The sequence below is a fragment of the Coregonus clupeaformis genome, chromosome 30 (genome assembly GCF_020615455.1).
Source record: "Coregonus clupeaformis isolate EN_2021a chromosome 30, ASM2061545v1, whole genome shotgun sequence".
Taxonomy (NCBI): domain Eukaryota; kingdom Metazoa; phylum Chordata; class Actinopteri; order Salmoniformes; family Salmonidae; genus Coregonus; species Coregonus clupeaformis.
Window position 1 is genome coordinate 11,843,802 of NC_059221.1, and position 22,809 is coordinate 11,866,610.

General features: G+C 43.7%; 1 protein-coding gene across 11 annotated transcripts in view; it reads left to right on the plus strand.

Moving 5' to 3' along the window:
• Positions 1-17,632: 17,632 nt before the first annotated feature.
• Positions 17,633-22,809, plus strand: part of LOC121545897 (sodium channel protein type 8 subunit alpha) — a 79,133-nt gene continuing 73,956 nt past the window's right edge. For 10 of the 11 annotated variants that reach the window (XM_041856796.2, XM_041856801.2, XM_041856806.2 and 7 more), the window contains exon 1: positions 17,633-17,746. The gene's annotated coding sequence lies outside the window, so the exon portion shown is untranslated. Of the gene's footprint in view, positions 17,747-18,515; positions 18,586-22,809 lie in introns of those variants that run through there. The other variant, XM_041856798.2, reaches the window with a different exon arrangement.

Genomic DNA, 22,809 nt, shown 5'->3' on the forward strand with positions numbered 1-22,809 from the left:
TGGTAATGACACAGGTCAAACATTTTCTATAAGTCTTCACAAGGTTTTCACACACTGTTGCTGGTATTTTGGCCCATTCCTCCATGCAGATCTCCTCTAGAGCAGTGATGTTTTGGGGCTGTCGCTGGGCAACACGGACTTTCAACTCCCTCCAAAGATTTTCTATGGGGTTGAGATCTGGAGACTGGCTAGGCCACTCCAGGACCTTGAAATGCTTCTTACGAAGCCACTCCTTCGTTGCCCGGGCGGTGTGTTTGGGATCATTGTCATGCTGAAAGACCCAGCCACGTTTCATCTTCAATGCCTTTGCTGATGGAAGGAGGTTTTCACACAAAATCTCATGATACATGGCCCCATTCATTCTTTCCTTTACACAGATCAGTCGTCCTGGTCCCTTTGCAGAAAAACAGCCCCAAAGCATGATGTTTCCACCCCCATGCTTCACAGTAGGTATGGTGTTCTTTGGATGCAACTCAGCATTCTTTGTCCTCCAAACACGACGAGTTGAGTTTTTACCAAAAAGTTCCATTTTGGTTTCATCTGACCATATGACATTCTCCCAATCCTCTTCTGGATCATCCAAATGCACTCTAGCAAACTTCAGACGGGCCTGGACATGTACTGGCTTAAGCAGGGGGACACGTCTGGCACTGCAGGATTTGAGTCCCTGGCGGCGTAGTGTGTTACTGATGGTAGGCTTTGTTACTTTGGTCCCAGCTCTCTGCAGGTGTGTTACTGATGGTAGGCTTTGCAGGTGTGTTACTGATGGTAGGCTTTGCAGTGTGTTACTGATGGTAGGCTTGCGTAACCCTAACCCAGATCGAGGGAGATTATCAGTGGTCTTGTATGTCTTCCATTTCCTAATAATTGCTCCCACAGTTAATTTCTTTAAACCAAGCTGCTTACCTAGTTACAGGTCTGTGAGAGCCAGAAATCTTGCTTGTTTGTACGTGACCAAATACTTATTTTCCACCATAATTTGCAAATAAATTCATTAAAAATCCTACAAGGTGATTTTCGGGATTTTTTTTTCTCAATTTGTCTGTCATAGTTGACGTGTACCTATGATGAAAATTACAGGCCTCTCTCATCTTTTTAAGTGGGAGAACTTGCACAATTGGTGGCTGACTAAATACTTTTTTCCCCCACTGTATATATATTTTTAAAATAAAATTAACTGGTGTGGAAACTGTCAAATCACCATCTTCGCTTAATTGGGAAGCACAAAAACAGCCAAAGAGAGACTGAATTGGAACAAGGCGGTGGGTTGACCTGTTCCCAAGTTCTCTCTGAATCCAGTAGAAATGCTCACTTTGAGGTAGATGTTGGGCCGCAAGTCACACTACAGTCCTTGGTATACACCCGCACCCCAGAGACATAGTTGCGGCTCACAGGGCCACAAAGTTTAATCTGAGAACAACTAAAATATAAGTATAACATAAGTACTTCATGACATGAAATTCATGTTCTTCCAGGAAGTGATTTTGTTAGAAGAATATTCATTATTATAAACTGGGTGGTTCGAAATGCTGATTGGCTGACAGACGTGGTATATCAGATCATACTGTATACCACGGGTATGACAAAACATGTATTTTTACTGCGCTAATGACGTTGGTAACCAGTTTATAATAGCAATAAGGCACCTCGGGATTTGTGATATATGGCCAATATTCCACGGCTAAGGGCTGTGTCCAGGCACTCCACGTTGCATCGTACTTAAGAAAAGCCCTTAGCCGTGGTATATTGGCCATATACCACACCCCCTCGGGTTCTCCTAAGCTAACCTATGGAATTGTTTTAAGATGGTCATACCAAGGATCATTTAGCTATTTATAACATTTTAGGACCCCTTAAGGTATCAAAAAGAAATATCCAAACATTATTTGATGAAACATTGAATTTGGCCTTACTGCTATTAGCCCATAGAAATGCATTGAATAACAGCTTCATACATGGATAAAAAAGACAGGAAACAATTGTATTTATTTTGTACATGTATTTAACCCTTTATTTTATGCACTAAACTATCTCCATATATATACTGAACAAAAATATATACGCAACATGCAACAATTTAAAAGATTTTGCTGAGTTACAGTTCACCCTGACGATCCCGCAGGTGAAGAAGGCGGATGTGTAGGTCATGGGCTGGCGTGGATACACGACAAAAGGTAACGGGTTGTATTGGCCTCAGTTTACCTCACAACCATCAGGACCACCCATTCCACTGGGATGAGACATACAAAACATGTCCATAGCCACTTTGTAGTTCCGCCAAGTATGCATGTTACACCTGGCATTGTGCACTTCCATCTCTTTTTCTTCATGTAAAATACAGGAGTTGTTTGCTGTCAAAGAGCAAATAGGTGAACCATGATTTGTGGTACAAAGGTTTATATATAAACTATCTTTAAAAATATATATGTGATACAGTTATAGAAAGTAGCAGATTGCTATTAAAAACAGTTTATAAAAATAGTACCTTAGTCTAACCTACAGTTGAAGTCGGAAGTTTACATACATCTTAGCCAAGTACATTTAAACTCAGTTTTTCACAATTCCTGACATTTAATCCTAGTAAAGATTCCCTGTCTTAGGTCAGTTAGGATCACCACTTTATTTTAAGAATGTGAAATGTCAGAATAATAGTAGAGAGAATTATTTATTTCAGCTTTTATTTATTTCATCACATTCCCATTGGGTCAGAAGTTTACATACACTCAATTAGTATTTGGTAGCATTGCCTTTAAATTGTTTAACTTGGGTCAAATGTTTCGGGTAGCTTTCCACAAGCTTCCCACAATAAGTTGGGTGAATTTTGGCCCATTCCACCTGACAGAGCTGGTGTAACTGAGTCAGGTTTGTAGGCCTCCCTGCTCACACGCTTTTTCAGTTCTGCCCACACATTTTCTATAGGATTGAGGTCAGGGCTTTGTGATGGCCACTCCAATACCTTGACTTTATTGTCTTTAAGCCATTTTGCCACAACTTTGGAAGTATGCTTGGGGTCAATGTCCATTTGGAAGACCCATTTGCGACCAAGGGTTAACTTCCCGACTGATGTCTTGAGATGTTTCTTCAATATATCCACATCATTTTCCTTCCTCATGATGCCATCTATTTTGTGAAGTGCACCGGTCCCTCCTGCAGCAAAGCACCCCCACAGCTATGATGCTGCCACCCCCGTGCTTCACAGTTAGGATGGTTTTCTTCGGCTTGCAAGCATCCCCTTTTTCCTCCAAACATAACGATGGTCATTATGGCCAAACAGTTCTATTTTTGTTTCATCAGACCAGAGGGCATTTCTCCAAAAAGTACAATCTTTGTCCCCATGTGCAGTTGCAAACCGTAGTCTGTCTTTTTTATGGCGGTTTTGGAGCAGTGGCTTCTTTCTTGCTGAGCGGCCTTTCAGGTTATGTCAATATAGGACTCGTTTTACTGTGGTTATATATACTTTTCTACCTGTTTCCTCCAGTATTTTCACAAGGTCCTTTGCTGTTGTTCTGGGATTGATTCCCACCAAAGTACGTTCATCTCTAGGAGACAGAACGCGTCTCCTTCCTGAGCGGTATGACGGCTGCATGGTCTCATGATGTATATACTTGCATACTATTGTTTGTACAGATAAACGTGGTACCTTCGGGCATTTGGAAATTGCTCCCAAGGATGAACCAGACTTGTGGAGGTCTACAATTTTGTTTCTGAGGTCTTGGCTGATTTCTTTTGATTTTCCCAAGCAAAGAGGCACTGTTTGAAGGTAGGCCTTGAAATACATCCACAGGTACATTTTACATTTTAGTAATTTAGCAGACGCTCTTATCCAGAGCGACTTACAGTTAGTGAGTGCATACATTTTTTTTCATACTGGCCCCCCGTGGGAATCGAACCCACAACCCTGGTGTTGCAAACGCCATGCTCTATCAACTGAGCTGAAATGATGTCAGCCTATCAGAAGCTTCTGAAGCCATGATATCATTTTCTGGAATGTTCCAAGCTGTTTAAAGGCACAGTCAACTTAGTTTATGTAAACTTCTGACCCACTGGAATTGTGATACAGTGAATTATAAGTGAAATAATCTGTCTGTAAACAATTGTTGGAAAAATTACTTGTGTCATGCACAAAGTAGATGTCCTAACCGACTTGCCAAACCTATAGTTTGTTAACAAGACATTTGTGGAGTGGTTGAAAAACAAGTTTCCGACTTCAACTGTATGTCTAACCATTTGAAGCAGTAGGCTATGTGGCGAGCTATACTTTGACGATGCGATGGAGTGTAGTTTTGTTGGATTTACCATTGGGCCCTGCATAGCCTGTGATGTGGCAGATACTATAATTATGTTCCTCAACATTGGATTCATCTGGGATGCAAATTTGATCCACAAAGGTGTTGAATACAAGGGGGGTTTTCAAGTTCAGAAGTGCAATGTTTTATCGCAGTGTGATGGAAACTTTTATGACTGACTATTCTCTAAATGTGTAATTCCTGTGTGTTAGTTAGCGTCATCGTTGATTGCGTCCATGGTCCCATCTTTGACTATCAGGTTGGTCGAAAGGCTGCAACAAAAATTTCTAAAGAAAAGTTAAATTTTGAAAAGAGTCATAACAACTAAAGTAGCTAAATAGTAGACATTCAATATATGATGTTGTATATACCGATGCTGTGGTGCATGAACACATGCTGCAACTGTCAGTATTCAGTCCTGGCTGATGATGCTGGAAAGGATCTGCTGCAGTCGGTCGGTTCATGATAGAGACTTGCCATGGCCAAATAATAGGGTCAATTGTGATGCTTTCAAGACAACTGGGAACTCTGAAAAACACTAGGTCAAATCACGATGTTAGTGACCTTCAAGTCGGAAAGTCGGAGCTCTAGAAAGATACAAGCGTTTCCGACTTGGAATTCCAAGTTGGGTGGTGGTTCAAAACTATTTTTCCAGAGTTTCCAGTTGTTTTAAACGCGGCATTGGAGTGCCACTAACAAACCGACCACCATCATAATCACCATAGTCAGGTGGCATCATCATTGATGGTGTATCTGGTCTTTTTCCACAATTAACTAAAAAGGAAAACAAGAACCATAATGCTGAGTTTGTGCTTCAGCTTAATGGCAGACAACCCCTCCATTTGATTTGGTAGGACTACATCAGGGATGGGCAACTTTGATGGGGGTGGGGGCCACAAAAACTCTACTCCTCATTAGGGGCCACATTTGCTCACGGGTCTGCATACCCACATCTATGTTGCAGAGTTTTAAAGCAAGTCTGCTGCAATTCTATACATTTTACCATGGGGCAGAGCGAAATGTTTGTAGTTTTAATATGATATCTGAGTAAAATCATCCATGATAACAAGTTTAGACAGCTAGCCGCTAAACTATCTTGGCAATCTAAAAAATGTTAGCTGACATAGGCTAATTGGCTGACTATCAGTGACTAACATAACAAGAGAAAAACTGCTGATGCACAAGCAAATGTCGAAATTGGCCCTTGTGTATTCTACTATTCTCACTCTAAACAGTAAGAGACCCTGACTGAGTTCCATAAAAAACATAATATATACAGTACCAGTCAAAAGTTTGGACCCACCTACTCATTCAAGGGTTTTTCTTTATTTTTACTATTTTCTACTATGAAATAACGCATATGGAATCATGTAGAAACCAAAAAAGTGTTAAACAAATTTTAGATTTTAGATTCTTCAAATAGCCACCCTTTGCCTTGATGATAGCTTTGCACACTCTTGGCATTCTCTCAACCAGCTTCACCTGGAATGCTTTTCCAACAGTCTTGAAGGAGTTCCCACATATGCTGAGCACTTGTTGGCTGCTTTTCCTTCACTCTGCGGTCCAACTCAACCCAAATCATCTCAATTGGGTTGAGGTCGGGTGATTGTGGAGGCCAGGTCATCTGATGCAGCACTCCATTACTCTCCTTCTTGGTCAAATAGCCCTTACACACCCTGGAGGTGTGTTTTGGGTCATTGTCCTGTTGAAAAACAAATGATAGTCCCACTAAGCCCAAACCAGATGGGATGGTGTATCGCTGCAGAATGCTGTGGTAGCCATGCTGGTTAAGTGTGCCTTCAATTCTAAATAAATCAGTGTCACCAGCAAAGCACCCCACACCATCACTCCTCCTCCTCCATGCTTCATGGTGGGAACCACATATGCGGAGATCATCTGTTCACCTACTCTGCGTCTCACAAACACACAGCAGTTGGAACCAAAAATCTCCAATTTGGACTCCAGACCAAAGGACAGAATTCCACCGGTCTAATGTCCATTGCTCGTGTTTCTTGGCCCAAGCAAGTCTCTTCTTATTATTGGTGTCCTTTAGTAGTGGTTTCTTTTCAGCAATTCGACCATGAAGGCCTGATTCACACAGTCTCCTCTGAACAGTTGATGTTGAGATGTGTCTGTTACTTGAGCTCTGTGAAGCATTTATTTGGGATGCAATTTCTGAGGCTCTAATGAATTTATCCTCTGCAGCAGAGACTCTGGGTCTTCCTTTCCTGTGGCGGTCCTCATGAGAGCCAGTTTCATCATAGTCCTTGATGGGTTTTGCGACTGCACTTGAAGAAACGTTAAAAGTTCTTGAAATGTTGTCTTAAAGTAATGATGGACTGTCATTTCTCTTTGCTTATTTGAGCTGTTCTTGCCATAATATGGACTTGGTATTTTACTCAAACGCATTAAGAAGGAAATAAATTCCACAAATTAACTTTTAACAAGGCACACCTGTTAATTGAAATGCATTCCAGGTGACTACCTCATGAAGCTGGTTGAGAGAATGCCAAGCGTGTGCAAAGCTGTCATCAAGGCAAAGGGTGGCTATTTGAAGAATCTCAAATATAAAATATATTTTGATTTGTGTAAAACTTTTATGGTTATTACATGATTCCATGTGTTATTTCATAGTTTTGATGTCTTCACTATTATTCTACAATGTAGAAAATAGTAAAAATAAAGAAAAACCAAACTTTTGACTGGTACTGTATATTAATTTATCCAAGCCTACAAGCAATTCAAGACTATTATTATGATGGGAGATTATAATATGGTTTTAAATACCTCAATGGACCGTAAAGGAAATCACTCTCAAGCACTTAAGGAAATCACGAATATCATGGATATATTGGAACTAGTGGATATATGGAGGCTTAAATATCCTGACCTAGTGAGATATACTCGGCGAGGCTCAATCAAGCTAGTGGTCTTGACTACTTTCTTATGTCATTCTCGTTGGCACCAAAAGTTTAAAAAGTGTTGATAGGGAACAGAATGCGATCGGACAATCAAATAATTGGCATATACATTACTCTTATAGTATTTCCACGTGGGCGAGGATATCGGAAATGTAATCAAAGCCTTTTGAATGACAACTTTTTTTTAACTATTTTTTATTTATTTCACCTTTATTTAACCAGTTGAGAACAAGTTCTCATTTACAACTGCGACCTGGCCAAGATAAAGCAAAGCAGTGCGATAAAAACAACAACACAGAGTTACATATGGGGTAAAACAAAACATAAAGTCAAAAATACAACAAAAAATATATATACAGTGTGTTCAAATGTAGCAAGTTATGGAGGTAAGGCAATAAATAGGCCATAGTGCAAAATAATTACAATTAGTAACATACAGTGCATTCGGAAAGTATTCAGACCCCTTGACTTTTTCCACATTTTGTTACGTTACAGCCTTATTCTAAAATGGATTAAATAGTGTTTTTCCCTCATCAGTCTACACACAATAACCCATAATGACAAAGCAAAAACTGATTTTTAGAATTGTTATTAAAAATAAAAAGCTTTAATATGAAATGTACATAAGTATTCAGACCCTTTACTCAGTACTTTGTTGAAGCACCTTTGGCAGCGATTACAGCCTCGAGTCTTCTTGGGTATGACGCTACAAGCTTGGCACACCTTGTATTTGGGGAGTTTCTCCCATTCTGCTCTGCAGATCCTCTCAAGCTCTGTCAGGTTGGAAGGGGAGCGTTGCTGCACAGCTATTTTCAGGTCTCTCCAGAGATGTTCAATCGGGTTCAAGTCCAGGCTCTGGCTGGGCCACTCAAGGACATTCAGAGACATGTCCCGATGCCACTCCTGCGTTGTCTTGGCTGTGTGCTTAGGGTCATTGTCCTGTTGGAAAGTGAACCTTCGTCCCAGTCTGAGGTCCTGAGCACTCTGGAGCAGGTTCTCATCAAGGATCTCTCTGAACTTTGCTCCGTTCATCTTTGCCTCGATCCTGACTAGTCTCCCAGTCCCTGCCACTTAAAAACAATATTCACTGTACGGATGGTGACAGTTTTCCTCCAGACGTGACACTTGGCATTCAGGCCAAAGAGTTCAATCTTGGTTTCATCAGACCAGAGAATCTTGTTCCTCATGGTCTGAGAGTCTTTAGGTGCCTTTTGGCAAACTCCAAGCGGGCTGTCATGTGCCTTTTACTGAGGAGTGGCTTCCGTCTGGCCACTCTACCATAAAGGTCTGATTGGTGGAAGGCTACATAGATGGTTGTCCTTCTAGAAGATTCTCCCATTTCCACAGAGGAACTCTAGAGCTCTGTCAGAGTGACCATCGGGTTCTTGGTCACCTGCCTGACCAAGGCCCTTCTCCCCCGATTGCTCAGTTTGGCCGGGCGGACAGCTCTAGGAAGAGTCTTGGTGATTCCAAACTTCTTCCATTTAAGAATGATGGAGGCCACTGTGTTCTTGGCGACCTTCAATACTGCAGAAATGTTTTGGTACCCTTCCCCAGATCTGTGCCTCGACACAATCCTGTCTCGGAGCTCTACGGACAATTCCTTCGACCTCATGGCTTGGTTTTTGCTCTGACATGCACTGTCAACTGTGGGACCTTATATAGACAGGTGTGTGCCTTTCCCAATCATGTCCAATCAATTGGATTTACCACAGGTGGACTCCAATGAAGTTGTAGAAAAATAAATGTAATCAATTTCAGAATAAGGCTGTAACTTAACAAAATGTGGACAAAGTCAAGGGGTCTGAATACTTTCCGAATGCACTGTAATGGAGAACACAACTTTATTTTCATAATGAATTAATGAAAATACCCTGAATGAATGAACCCCTCTTTATAATGCATTATAAGCACACTTATAACGCCTTAGTTATGAGACATGCATAGGATAAGCACAGGTAGAGATTTTAAAAAGTTTCAAATGGGCTACGTCCCAAATCGTACCATATTTCCCATGAGCTCTGGTCAAAAGTAGTGCACTATAAAGGGAATAGGGTGCCATTTTGGACACAGGCATGATGGCCACCTCACCTGATGTGTCAACCACCCCGGTCTCAGAACCAGCACAGATCATGCCATTCTTGATGTAACCGTTGTACCAGTCGATCCGATTACAAGTATTTCTCTCAATCAGCTCCACCTCAGCTTCCTGCAGTATGCCCATCGGCTTTTCTAAAGAGAGACACACATGCTGTATTCATCTACTGTTAAATTCAACATTCAACACTGTTATAGTCTGGTCCCAGATCTGTTTGCGCTATCATGTCAACTCCTTGTCATGCACGTCAAGGAGTGGCATGGAGTGGCATGATGGCACAAACAGACTGGTACCCAGGCTAAGGCTCTTAACCCAGGAACGCTGCACTGTGGCTGACCTTGTGGCTGAACCTGTGGTCCTCTCAAATGGGTGTGTTTGTGTTATACGGGGGGTTGAGTGCAGAGCAGGAGACCAGCTTCCAGTTTGATTAATACAGGTAGTATTGTCCTGTATTGTATTCTAATTTCCTAATAGATCCCACATAAACCTTTGAGTGCTGCCCCAACCACTGACAAAACACAAGTTGAGGTTTAAGTTGAATTCCTCCATCTCGTCTTCCACTGTACAGTACCAGTCAAAAGTTTTAGAATACCTACTCATTCAAGGGTTTTTCTTTATTGTTACTATTTTCTACATTGTAGAATAATAGTGAAGACATCAAAACAATGAAATAACATATAAGGAATCATGTAGTAACCAAAAAAGTGTTAAACAAATAAAAATATATTTTATATTTGAGATTCTTCAATTAGCCACCCTTTACCTTGATGACAGCTTTGCATTCTCTCAACCGGCTTCATGAGGTAGTCACCTGGAATGCATCTCAATTAACAGGCGTGCCTTCTTAAAAGTGAATTTGTGGAATTTCTTTCCTTAATGCGTTTGAGCCAATCAGTTGTGTTGTGACAAAGTAGGAGGGTATACAGAAGATAGCCATATTTGGTAAAAGACCATATTATGGCAAGAACAGCTCAACTAAGCAATGAAAATTGACAGTCCATCATTACTTTAAGACATGAAGGTCAGTCAATACGGAACATTTCAAGAACTTTGAAAGTTTCTTTGTGCAGTCGCAAAAACCATCAATGATGAAACTGGCTCTCATGAGTATCGCCCCAGTAATGGAAGACCCAGAGTTACCCCTGCTGCAGAGGATAAGTTCATTAGAGTTACCAGCCTCAGAAATTGAAGCCCAAATAAATGCTTCACAGAGCTCAAGTAACAGACACATCTCAACATCAACTGTTCAGAGGAGACTGTGTGAATCAGGCCTTCATGGTCGAATAGCTGCAAAGAAACCACTACTGAAGGACACCAATAAGAAGAAGAGACCTGCTTGGGCCAAGAAACATGAGCAATAGACATTAGACCGGTGAAAATGTGTCCTTTGGTCTGGAGTCCAAATTGGAGATTTTTGGTTCCAACCGCCGTGTCTTTGTGAGACGCGGTGTGGTCGAATGGATGATCTCCGCATGTGTATTTCCCACCGTTGTCACGCCCTGACTCAGGGGACGCTTAAATGTTGAGTCAGGGTGTGTATATTCTTTGTTGTGCGTTTTCTATGTTTATTATCTAGTATGTATATATCTATGTTGGCCGGTGTGGTTCCCAATCAGAGGCAGCTGTCGCTCGTTGTCTCTGATTGGGGACCATACTTAAGCAGCCTATTGGCACAGTCTAGTTGTGGGATCTTGTTCCGGTTAAGGTTTGTTGTATTCTACCTTAGGACTTCACGTTTCGTTTCGTGTATTGTTTTGTCGTGTGTTTATTTAGTTGAATAAACATGTACGTATATCACGCTGCGCCTTGGTCTGTCCTGTCATTCAACGAACGTGACAGAAGATCCCACCAAACACGGACCAAGCAGCGTGCCCAGGAGCAGCAGACACCCTGGACACAGGTAGTGGAGCAGAGATCATGGACTTGGGAGGAGATGAGAGGATTTGGCCAAGCATATGGAGGCCCTGAAAGGGATGAGGGAGAAGGAGGTGAGATTAGCCGATAGCGGACCCTGGGCGAAGGAGGAAGCCCAGGCAGGAGAGGTGAAACGGAGACCCGAGAGGCAACCCCAAGAACATTTTTTTTGGGGGGGGGGGCACACGGTGTGGACTACGAGGCAGCAGGAGGCCGTTAAAGGGCGGATCTGCAGGTTAGAAGAGGAGGCCACCATGTTACAGGAGGCTAAAAGGGAAAAGGAAAGAGTAGAGGCACGGCGAGAGGAGCTGGTTAGACAGCAGAAGGAGCGGGGGTTAATAAAGGAACCCAGTCCTGCTCCTCGCACCAAGCAAGTGGTGCGTGTCGCCAGTCCGGTCCGGCCCGTTCCTGCTCCCCGCACCAAGCCAGTGGTGCGCGTCGCCAGCCCGGCCCGGCCTGTTCCTGCTCCTCGCACCAAGCCAGTGGTGCGCGTCGCCAGCCCGGCCCGGCCTGTTCTTGCTCCTCGCACCAAGCCAGTGGTGCGCATCGCCAGCCCGGCCCGGCCTGTTCCTGCTCCTCGCAGCAAGCCAGTGGTGCATGTCGCCAGTCCGGCCCGGCCTGTTCCTGCTCCTCGCACCAAGCAAGCAAGTGGTACGTGTCGCCAGTCCGGTCCGGCCCGTTCCTGCTCCCCGCACCAAGCCAGTGGTGCGCGTCGCCAGTCCGGCCCGGCCCGTTCCTGTCCCTCGCACCAAGCCAGTGGTGCGTGTTCCTAGTCCGGCCCGTGCCTGCTCCTCGCACCAGACCAGTGGTGCGTTTGTCCAGTCTGGCACGGCCCGTGCCCGTTCCACCGGTGTCTGGTCCGGCACCGGTCAGCTGCTCCACTCCGGAGCCAGAGCAGTCCGCTCCACCGGTGCCTGATCCAGTGCCGGTCAGCTGTTCCACTCCGGAGCCAGAGCAGTCCGCTCCAACGGTGCCTGACACAGCTTCGGTCAGCGGCTCCACTCCGGAGCCAGAGCAGTCCGCTCCACCGGTGCCCAGTCCAGCTCCGGTCAGCGGCTCCAGTCCAGACCATGACGTCAGCCCCTCTCCAGGTTCGGGGTCTCCCACACTAGGGTCCAGACAGAGCCTGGCGTATCGTGGGAGGAAGGAGAGGGGAAGCAGCGCGCCGAGGTCCAGACCAGACCAGGGGCGCAACAGGGAGGCGGAGAGTGAGAGGTCGTCACGCCCCGAGCCGGATCCGCCTCCGAGGCGGAATGCCCACCCGGCCCCTACCCTGTTATGTTTATGATGTGGGGTCGGAGTCCGCACCTTTGGGGGTACTGTCACGCCCTGACTCAGGGGACGCTTATATGTTGAGTCAGGGTGTGTATATTCCTTGTTGTGCTTTGTCTATGTTTAGGATCTAGTATGTCTAGTTCTATGTTGGCCGGTGTGGTTCCCAATCAGAGGCAGCTGTCGCTCGTTGTCTCTGATTGGGGCCCATACTTAAGCAGCCTATTGGCACTGTCTAGTTGTGGGATCTTGTTCCTTGTAAGGTATGTTGTGTGTGCGACCTTGGACTTCACGTTTCGTTTATTGTTTTGTCGTGGTGTTTAATAGTTAAAATAAACATGTATGCTTATCACGCTGCGCCTTGGTCTGACCCGTCATTCAACGAACGTGACAACCGTAAAGCATGGAGGATGAGGTGTTATGGTGTGGGGGTTCATTGCTGGTGACACTGTCTGTGATTTATTTAGAATTCAAGGCACACTTAACCAGCATGGCTACCACAGCATTTTGCATCCATGTGCCATCCCATCTGGTTTGGGCTTAGTGGGACTATCATTTGTTTTTCAACAGGACAATGACCCAACACACCTCTAGTCTGTGTAAGGACTATTTTACCAAGAAGGAGAGTGATGGAGTGCTGCATCAGATGACCTGACCTCCACAATATTCCGACCTCAACCAAACTGAGATGGTTTGGGATGAGTCGGATGGCAGAGTGAAGCATTCCAGGTGAAGCTGGTTGAGAGAATGCCAAGAGTGTGCAAAGCTGTCATCAAGGCAAAGGGTGGCTATTTGAAGAATCTCAAATATAAAATATATTATATTTTTTAGGTTATGACATGATTCCATATGTGTTATTTCATAGTTTTGATGTCTTCACTATTATTCTACAATGTAGAAAGTAGTAAAAATTAAGAAAAACCCTGGAATGAGTAGGTGTTCTGAAACTTTTGACCGGTAGTGTACAGACAGGCTGGACAAAGTCAGTGTACTCCAGTGGAGAGAAGAGCTAGGTCGTTGGAGAAGCTGGGTTGGTGAAACTTCTCATGAGCTCTGACCTCTGTAACATAGCGGTGCTGGGAATACCTCCCTGGTGCTGTTAGCACGTTGGGTCCTGCCACCATGCGTAGACTGGACATCCTATGGGGTCTGGGTGCAGCAGAAAAGAGAGTTGGGGTGAACAACAAAAATGACTGTATTTAGCAGAAAAGTGATAGCAGCTTTTTATATTGAGCAATGACTAGGAAAAATGGCAGTGTGTATGTCGTTCACTAATGTCATTTAAAAGTGTTATAGCATTGTCTTATTTGGCCTAAGCAGCTAAAAAAATAATCTGAAAGGTGTAGCCTAGCCTACATGTGTCAGTGGCACTGTAAATTATGTATCTCAAGTGATTATACCTGTATGCATATTTGGATTTATCTGCTTTGCAGTAATTTCTCGAGCTTATACCAATATATATTTGTGCTCTTGCCAACTACATTGCTGTCGTTGTCCAGCCAAACACATGGCATGACAATGAGTTGGCATGATAGCACAAACAGACTGGCACTCAGGCTAGAATTTCTCTAATAAAAAGATCTACTAAATATAGCCTGCCTATTCTTGTTTCTTGTAGGCCTGTAAATGACTCACGGAAAGACTGTGAAGCAGTGTGCAGCCGTGTGCACACAGAGGTTGAGGATAGTCCCACTGCAGAGGTGCCACGACTACACCTGCACGCTGACCTGCCAAGGCCAATCACCCAAAGGTGCATCACGCCCTCCAACAACACGTGACCCTCCTCGAGCGTCTGCCAACGGCCGCTGTCCGCATGCGGCCAACAAGGCAGAGTTCATCTCAGCCTATGCTACCCTCCAGTCCCTCGACTTCTTGGCGCTGACGGAAACATGGATTACCACAGAAAACACTGCTACTGCTCTTTCCTCGTCTGATCATGTGTTCTCGCATACCCAGAGAGCATCTGGTCAGCGAGGTGGTGGCACAGGAATCCTCATCTCTCCCAAGTGGACATTCTCTCTTTTCCCCCTGACCCATCTGTCTATCTCCTCATTTGAATTCCATGCTGTCACAGTCACTAGCCCATTCAAGCTTAACATCCTTATCATTTATCGCCCTCCAGGTTCCCTTGGAGAGTTCCTCAATGAGCTTGACACCTTGATGAGTTCCTTTCCTGAGGATGGCTCACCCCTCACAGTTCTGGGTGAATTTAACCTCCCTACGTCTGCCTTTGACTCATTTCTCTCTGCCTCCTTCTTTCCACTCCTTTCCTCTTTTGACCTCACCCTCTCACCGTCCCCCGCTACTCACAAGGCAGGCAATACGCTTGACCTCATCTTTACTAGATGCTGTTCTTCTACTAATCTCACTGCAACTCCCCTCCAAGTCTCCGACCACTACTTTGTATCCTTTTCTCTCTCGCTCTCCTCCAACATTTCTCACTCTGCCCCTACTCAGATGGTAATGTGCCATCGCAACCTTTGCTCTCTCTCTCCCGCAACTCTCTCCTCTTCCATCCTATCATCTCTTCTCTCTGCTAAATCCTTCTCCCTCCGATCTCCTGATTCTGCCTCCTCAACCCTCCTCTCTTTCTGCATCTTTTGACTCTCTATGTCCCCTATCCTCCCGGCCGGCTCGGTCCTCCCCTCCTGCTCCGTGGCTTGACGACTCATTGCGAGCTCACAGAACAGGGCTCCGGGCAGCCGAGCAAAAATGGAGGAAAACTAGACTCCCTGCGGACCTGTCATCTTTTCACTCCCTCCTCTCTACATTTTCATCCTCTGTTTCTGCTGCTAAAGCGACTTTCTACCACTCTAAATGTCAAGCCTCTGCCTCTAACCCTAGGAAGCTCTTTGCCACCTTCTCCTCCCTGCTGAATCCTCCTCCTCCTCCCCCTCCCTCCTCCCTCTCTGTGGATGAATTCATCAACCATTTTAAAAAGAAGGTTGACGACATCCGATCCTCATTTATTAAGTCAAATGACACCGCTGGTCCTGCTCACACTGCACTACCCTATACTTCGACTTCTTTCTCCCCTCTCTCTCCAGATGAAATCTTGCGACTTGTGACGGCCGGCCGCCCAACAACCTGCCCGCTTGACCCTATCCCCTCCTCTCTTCTCCAGACCATTTCCGGAGACCTCCCTTACCTCACCTCGCTCATCAACTCATCCTTGACCGCTGGCTATGTCCCTTCTGTCTACAAGAGAGCGAGAGTTGCACCCCTCCTCAAAAAACCTACACTCGATCCCTCCGATGTCAACAACTACAGACCAGTACCCCTTCTTTCTTTTCTCTCCAAAATTCTTGAGCGTGCCGTCTCTAGCCAACTCTCCTGCTATATCTCTCAGAATTACCTTCTTGATCCAAACCAGTCAACTTTCAAGACTGGTCATTCAACTGAGACTGCTCTTCTCTGTGTCACGGAGGCTCTCCGCACTGCTAAAGCTAACTCTCTCTCCTCTGCTCTTATCCTTCTAGACCAATCTGCTGCCTTTGATACTGTGAACCATCAGATCCTCCTCTCCACCTTCTCCGAGTTGGGCATCTCCAGCGCTGCTCACTCTTGGATTGCGTCCTACCTGACAGGTCGCTCCTACCAGGTGGCATGGCGAGAATCTGTCTCCGCACCACGTGCTCTCACCACTGGTGTCCCCCAGGGCTCAGTTCTAGGCCCTCTCCTATTCTCTCTATACACAAAGTCACTTGGCTCTGTCATATCCTCACATGGTCTCTCCTATCATTGCTACGCAGACGACACACAATTATTTTTCTCCTTTCCCCCTTCTGATGACAAGGTGGCGAATCGCATCTCTGCATGTCTGGCAGACATATCAGTGTGGATGTCGGATCACCACCTCAAGCTGAACCTCGGCAAGATAGAGCTGCTCTTCCTCCCGGGGAAGGACTGCCCGCTCCATGATCTCGCCATCACGGTTGACAACTCCATTGTGTCCTCCTCCCAGAGTGCAAAGAACCTTGGCGTGACCCTGGACAACTTGTCCCACTGGCTATCCTAAGTTGAATGCACCAATTTGTAAGTCGCTCTGGATAAGAGCGTCTGCTAAATGACTTAAATGTAAATGACTTAAATGCTATCATCACCCACACATAATATTGGACGTTTAGAATGTAAATTGAAGTTTCAGTTAAAGTTCTGCTTAGCATTAAACATGGGGTAGATCACCCATCTGTCAGTTAAGTAGAATCAGCGTTCCGGTCTTCGCCTCGGAATGTATTGGCAACTTTGGGTGAGCCACATTCAGACTAAGTGAAAGCATCATTTATCGCGCGCTCTACATGCAAACCCTAACCTACTCTTGCGAAAAAGTCTGGGGACTTACTTGTGCTGAAACTTCAGAGAACAATACACTTATTGACAGGGCACATACAAACATTCCAAATGCCCTAAAGTCCATATTGGAGTGAGGAAATGTAGGCTAGATGGACTAAACTGACAGGTGGATCCAATCCGGGGTGCATTCATTGATTCCTTCATTTATTATTCCAAAGTGGAGAGGTATCGGCATTGTGACGTAATACCACGTTTGGTCACTCTTTTATTAGCCTACTGCAGGCTGTGAGAGGTCACTTGAGTCAATAACCTACTAGACCTGGAAAAAAACGGGGATAATGTTGATACCCTTGAACAATATTATAGGTCTATCCTACCATAGGCTACAATCCAATTTCAGATTTTGCATATCCTTATTTGCAACGAATTTTAGGCCCAATTTCCAGTTTCTCATGTAATCATTGTAGTAAAACATTCCTGTAGGTCTATGCCAACAACTCATTAGGCTACTTTGCCCACCATGTACAGTAGTAAACCGCTTATCATCCATCACAAATCTTAAAAGACTGTAAAAAGTGGTCCACACCATGTTCAGCTGATATGGCTTGGCTCATTCAGTTGCTGTGCCTGTGCTGAAGGTCCTATAAACTAGTCTTTTTAACGATTTCACCTCTTGTGGAGGTATCTGAACAAATGTTAGATAACAATTCACCTCTTTATCATAGGACTATTTTTAAGCACCCATGAATGGTGGTGGTGGTCATTGATTTCTTCAGTGAAAGGCACTTGGCGACACTCCCTTACATTTCTGCCGAGAGTCATCAATTATGCAGCCAGGGTAGCTGCAAGTACTGAGAGGGAAGATAGCAGCAACAATATGGCGACAACCGCAGTTTCTCCCGAATCTTTTCGACATCTGCAGTCCAACAACGCCTTTCTGGGTTCCTTGTAACGCTTATAAAGTAGGTGAATTCTTAGCTTTTTCTAAAACGGTTGCATGTTTTGACGAATCCGTTGGTTATAGTCTGACAATAACCTGATAAAAATGTCGCAGAGCCGCTCTCTGCCCAGCATCTTTTTTGCTTGAATAGGCTGCCTGCCAGAGCCTAAACCAGATTCCCGTTATATTTAAGCTTAATCGATATATTGCAAATTTTCTTCACAGAGCTAACCATAATATTGTTCAGACAATTAGGAAAAATTATGAGGAGATTATGTCCCCGATTTTGACCGGTTTTAAAACTAAACGATGTAATGATTACAAAAATTACAAATTATGATTATCAAACGAAAATGAATGATTTCCTGCATACATTTTATTTATTTTTGTGATAGTTAGGACACGCAGCAAATATGGGCCAATGTATGGTGATGAGCACCAGTAGCCTAAAATGATAGCCTAATTCTCTCCTCCACCATGCATTTTTTTAAATCATCCATCTATTCTAGCCTATTCTAACATGTACGGGGTTGTTTTTTTTGGTACCAGAGCCTTTGAAACGGTGCCGCTATCCTCCACACTTCTTTTTCATACACCATTCATCTAAAAAATTATAATCAAAGCAAGAACCTTATTACCATTGTAATTTCGTTGCAAACACATACCCTGGTATCGATCTGGTGGTCGACATGGCTTTACGGGTGTGGTAGCCTACATACTGTATCTCCTTCCTTCAAGGAGCCTATTTTAGGACTAGGCAGCGCGTTAAACGATCAGAATATCCTAGAAACACTGAATTATTGGAGAAAATGATGGAGAACAATATTTTTTTCCTGAGTCTATGATGTTGATGGCGACAAGGTAGGACTATGTGTTCGAGATGGGACTTTTTGCTCCGTGGAAAAACCTGAGCATAACATAGAAACCACCCACTGCAGCATTTCGCAGTGTTTCCTAGGCTTTGATGGGCCGCACTTTTGGGTAGGCTGCTGCTAAACGTGTGCATCGCAATATCTGTGCACGATGCTTATCATGCCTAATTGTGTATAGTCTACAAACCGACTTTGTAATACAATTGGCAACGATAGAATGATCGATATTAATGTTTATACATCAAAACAAACACACCATTCAGCAATAGCTCGATTGAAAGTGTTTAGCCTATTGCGCCTGTGAAAATGAGATTAGATAACAACGACACAGTGGGCTAGTGTGCATGTCATTGGCAGGGAGATTGGTGTCATTGAGTTTATAATATAGTAAACAATAGTATAGCCTGAAATTGATACGGCAATCGACTACCAGGAATATGGCAAGTGGTGCAACAACCCACTGAGACCTGCCTGCTTCCTTACAGAATATAGATTGTCATCATACCATGTCGCCGAATGTGTAGCCTAGGGTATGTTTGGATAATGAAAGGGATTGTCATTATGTAAGGGCATTTTCAGTAGCCTAAGGACATTTGGCCACCGGTTTACCTTTGAGACACGGTCGTTAACGGGAAGAGCTGCATGGGATGTCTGAGATGGTTACATAAAACAAGCTGGTGCACCGCTACTGGATGAAACAAAATGACTGAAAAACTGTTAATTTCGTATGTCCCATTGGGTCCAAGTAAGAATAGAATGAGGGATGGTTGCTATCACATTATGCTGATGCATAGCCCTATCTTACACCAGCCAGTGTGGAACATTTACGTCGGTAAATAAACGCTGTAGCCTAAACAACCATCATGTGCTTTTTGATCTTGCTTGATGAGATAAGTGTTTGTTTTATCAACGTAACATATTTCATTATCGGATTATACCACACCTGCAGCCCATATCCCTGTTAGTAAGCCCTTACCCTGTAGCCTATGACTATAGGCTCATGGCCTGCATGCATCCCAAAATCCTGTTGTCCTGTTTGTCCTGTTATCTATATCCTTTTTGAGTGTAAAGCAATCAAATAAAAAGAGTGACGAAGTTGATATTGCATTAAACGGCTTTTTTTGTAACCGGATATTTCAGGCACTACTCCCTTGCCTTGCTCGATCTTGTGGTGCTGAAATGGACAGCGCCCGTGAGCAGCGTGAGATGAGGGATTGGAATGCAGCTTTCCTTCTCTTTTTATCTCCGATTTTAGGCTGCAATATGCGATTTTAGACTTTTATAAGCTTTATGAGCTTTCTGAGTTTTATGAGCTGTCTGTAAGGTTAGTTATGTCGTCAATCCCTGTATTTAGTTATATTGTGTTAATGCAAACAACACAATTATACAAGCTCTACAGTGGACGAGCATTCAGCATGAGAACAAGCCCTGACGTTTTGTTGTTTGTTGATTTGAATCTGTCATTTGAAATCGTGAGATGTATACAACGTTATTCATTGCAATATGTAAGCTGGAAGTTTCGATATTTACAGGTTTATAAATTATTAATGATAGGCCCATTTTGGATGTAGGCCTGGGCCTCATCCTCCTTCGACCTTCTGGGTCTGATGAGAGATCTGAATCAGAGGTTAGATGCAAACCTATACAGAATGTGTAGGCTATAGAATGTACAATTTGTAGAATGTGTGATTTGTTCTGATATGGGTGTAACAGACCTGTAGTCTGGACAGCATGATTTTGCTATATGGGCAGAAGTACCCTCCCTAGATCTACCAGCAACTGAATTTGTGCTGTTTGATATTTTCTCAGGGAAATTCAAAGCAAAGGTATAGTTATACTGTATTGGGAACCCGTACGCAGGCTACTGTAAGACAGTGCCAATGTAATGAGGAATGTAAGTGAAAGTTCCGGTATTGTATTAGTGGGATTAGACTGTGTAGTGGCAGTGTTTCAGAGTGAAGTGTTGCTCTTCTGACTCTCTTTCATTGATTAGGCTCTCAATGTGGAAGCCTCTCAGGCCAGGGTAACACTGTGTGTGTGTGTGTGTGTGTGTGTGTGTGTGTGTGTGTGTGTGTGTGTGTGTGTGTGTGTGTGTGTGTGTGTAGGCTCTCAGTGTGCTCTCAGGCAAGGGAGGGACTGCTGCTGCTGGCTCATTCATCCCCCTGACCTCTGTCTTAGTGTCTTCATCCTTCTCTCTTAAGAATCAGAGGTTATGTCCCAAATGGCATCCTATTCTCTGCACTACCTTTGACCAGATTCCTATAGGCACTGGACTACTTTTGAAAAGAGCCCTATGGGCACTGGTCAAAAGTAGGGCACTATATAAAGGGAATAGGGTGACATTTTGGCCGCAGGCAAAGCTACAAATACAATATAACCATAAAAGCATGATGATAAAAACGATGATAACCATGATGTCATCCCATGATCATGTAGCATCTCATGTAGCATCCTTATCTCTGTCAAGTAAGCATCTATATGGTCAAACTAGGTTTAGCTGCCTGGCACCATGCGTGCTAGGAAACATGACCCTATGAATGCACTTATGAGTGATTTTTGTAAAAAAATGTTTACCTTTAATCAAGCCAGGAAAGACCCAAGAGGTTAGAAACCTATTTTACGAGGGGGAGCCTATGAATGATAAGCTATGCATTGTGCTGCTGTGGTCAAACAGATTATGTTGTACTATAGTGTGTCTGTGTATTCTCTGAATCAGCAGGAAATACAGGTCAGTGGAAGGTGTTTCCTTAGTTACACATCCCATTAGTCTGTTGTGGTCTGTTGGGTCTGTTGCCAGATGGGTCTCTTATTTCCTCTATTGGCACAGAGATTCATGACATGACACATTTCTATACTACTACTATACTACTATACTATTACCATAATATTATTGCATTTCCTACATTGGGCCAAGCATGGTTAGCATGAATTGTGACAGTGAGAAACTTGCGATCATAGAATTAGATGGCAAGCGTTCTAATTCTATCCTTGCCATATGTAGACAATATTAGTGTTTTATACTGGGTTGGTAGTCAGGATGAAGCTCCTCCTCCAAGACTCTACCCACCAAATCCTTTCATCATCATAATAATATCATTTGAACATTCATAATTCTTTCAGTAAGTTGACACATCCCTGATTTCAACACGCCTGAATCAACCACACCTTTTAAAGTTATGCAATCAGTATCTCCAAATGATAAAGAGCACAAATAATCTATCAATGTGAGTAAAACATTATTGAGTAGTTTCTCCCAATACAATACTTATGGAGCTATACTTTTTAATAAAACACAGGGTGTCACCTACAGCACTTAATGGCTTCCTCACAAATGGCACCCTGCTTCCTGTATAGTGCACTACTTTTGACCAGGGTCCATAGGGCTATATCAACTATATAGTGACTAGGTTGCCATTTGAGATGCAACCAATGATCCAACCTACTTGTCATATCTATCATAGATGAAAGCCATTGACTCATATTTGTTCCGTCTTTCTACATCTGTAGTGTGTTCGAAAATAGCAGCAGCATTATTTGATGTTTTAGTTGGTATTTTTAGTTTGATGATCTCACATTAAAACCCTTATCTCTCATTCAGTGTTAGTGTATGTGGGCCAGTCCCAAATGGCACCCTATTACCTACATAGTGCACTACTTTTGACTGGGGCCCATAGAACTCTGGTCAAAAGTAGTGCACTATGTATAGGGACTAGAGTGCCATTTGGGACACATCCTGTGGTTTTTCTTCTTCTGTCAAGACTAGACTGTACTGGTCCATTTCTGTGACGGCTCTGCTGTGACAGAACTAGAAAGATCTTCTCTTGCTCTGAGGCTCTTTCTTACTGTAGACAAACAGGGAGAGAGTAGCTGCATCCAAAATGGCACTCTATTCCCTATATAGTGCACTACTTTTGACCAGGGCCCATAGTGCATGCACAAAAAGAGTAACACTGAGTAATAATAAAAATAACACTTCCAGTTCATACATATACATCTTGCTATTATGATATTAATGTATGACATTTACAACAAACACAAAAATATCTAACCATTGAATATTCTCAAATTCTAAACTCAAGGGCCTCAACAATAGGTCAGCCTTTCTCTGCTGTATCTCCTCCAATGACCATTGGGTTCTGCTTCCTCAACTCTCTTGCTCTTTTGAAGGGAATATGCATAACTATAGCTCGTACATATTCCCTTAAAATGCTTG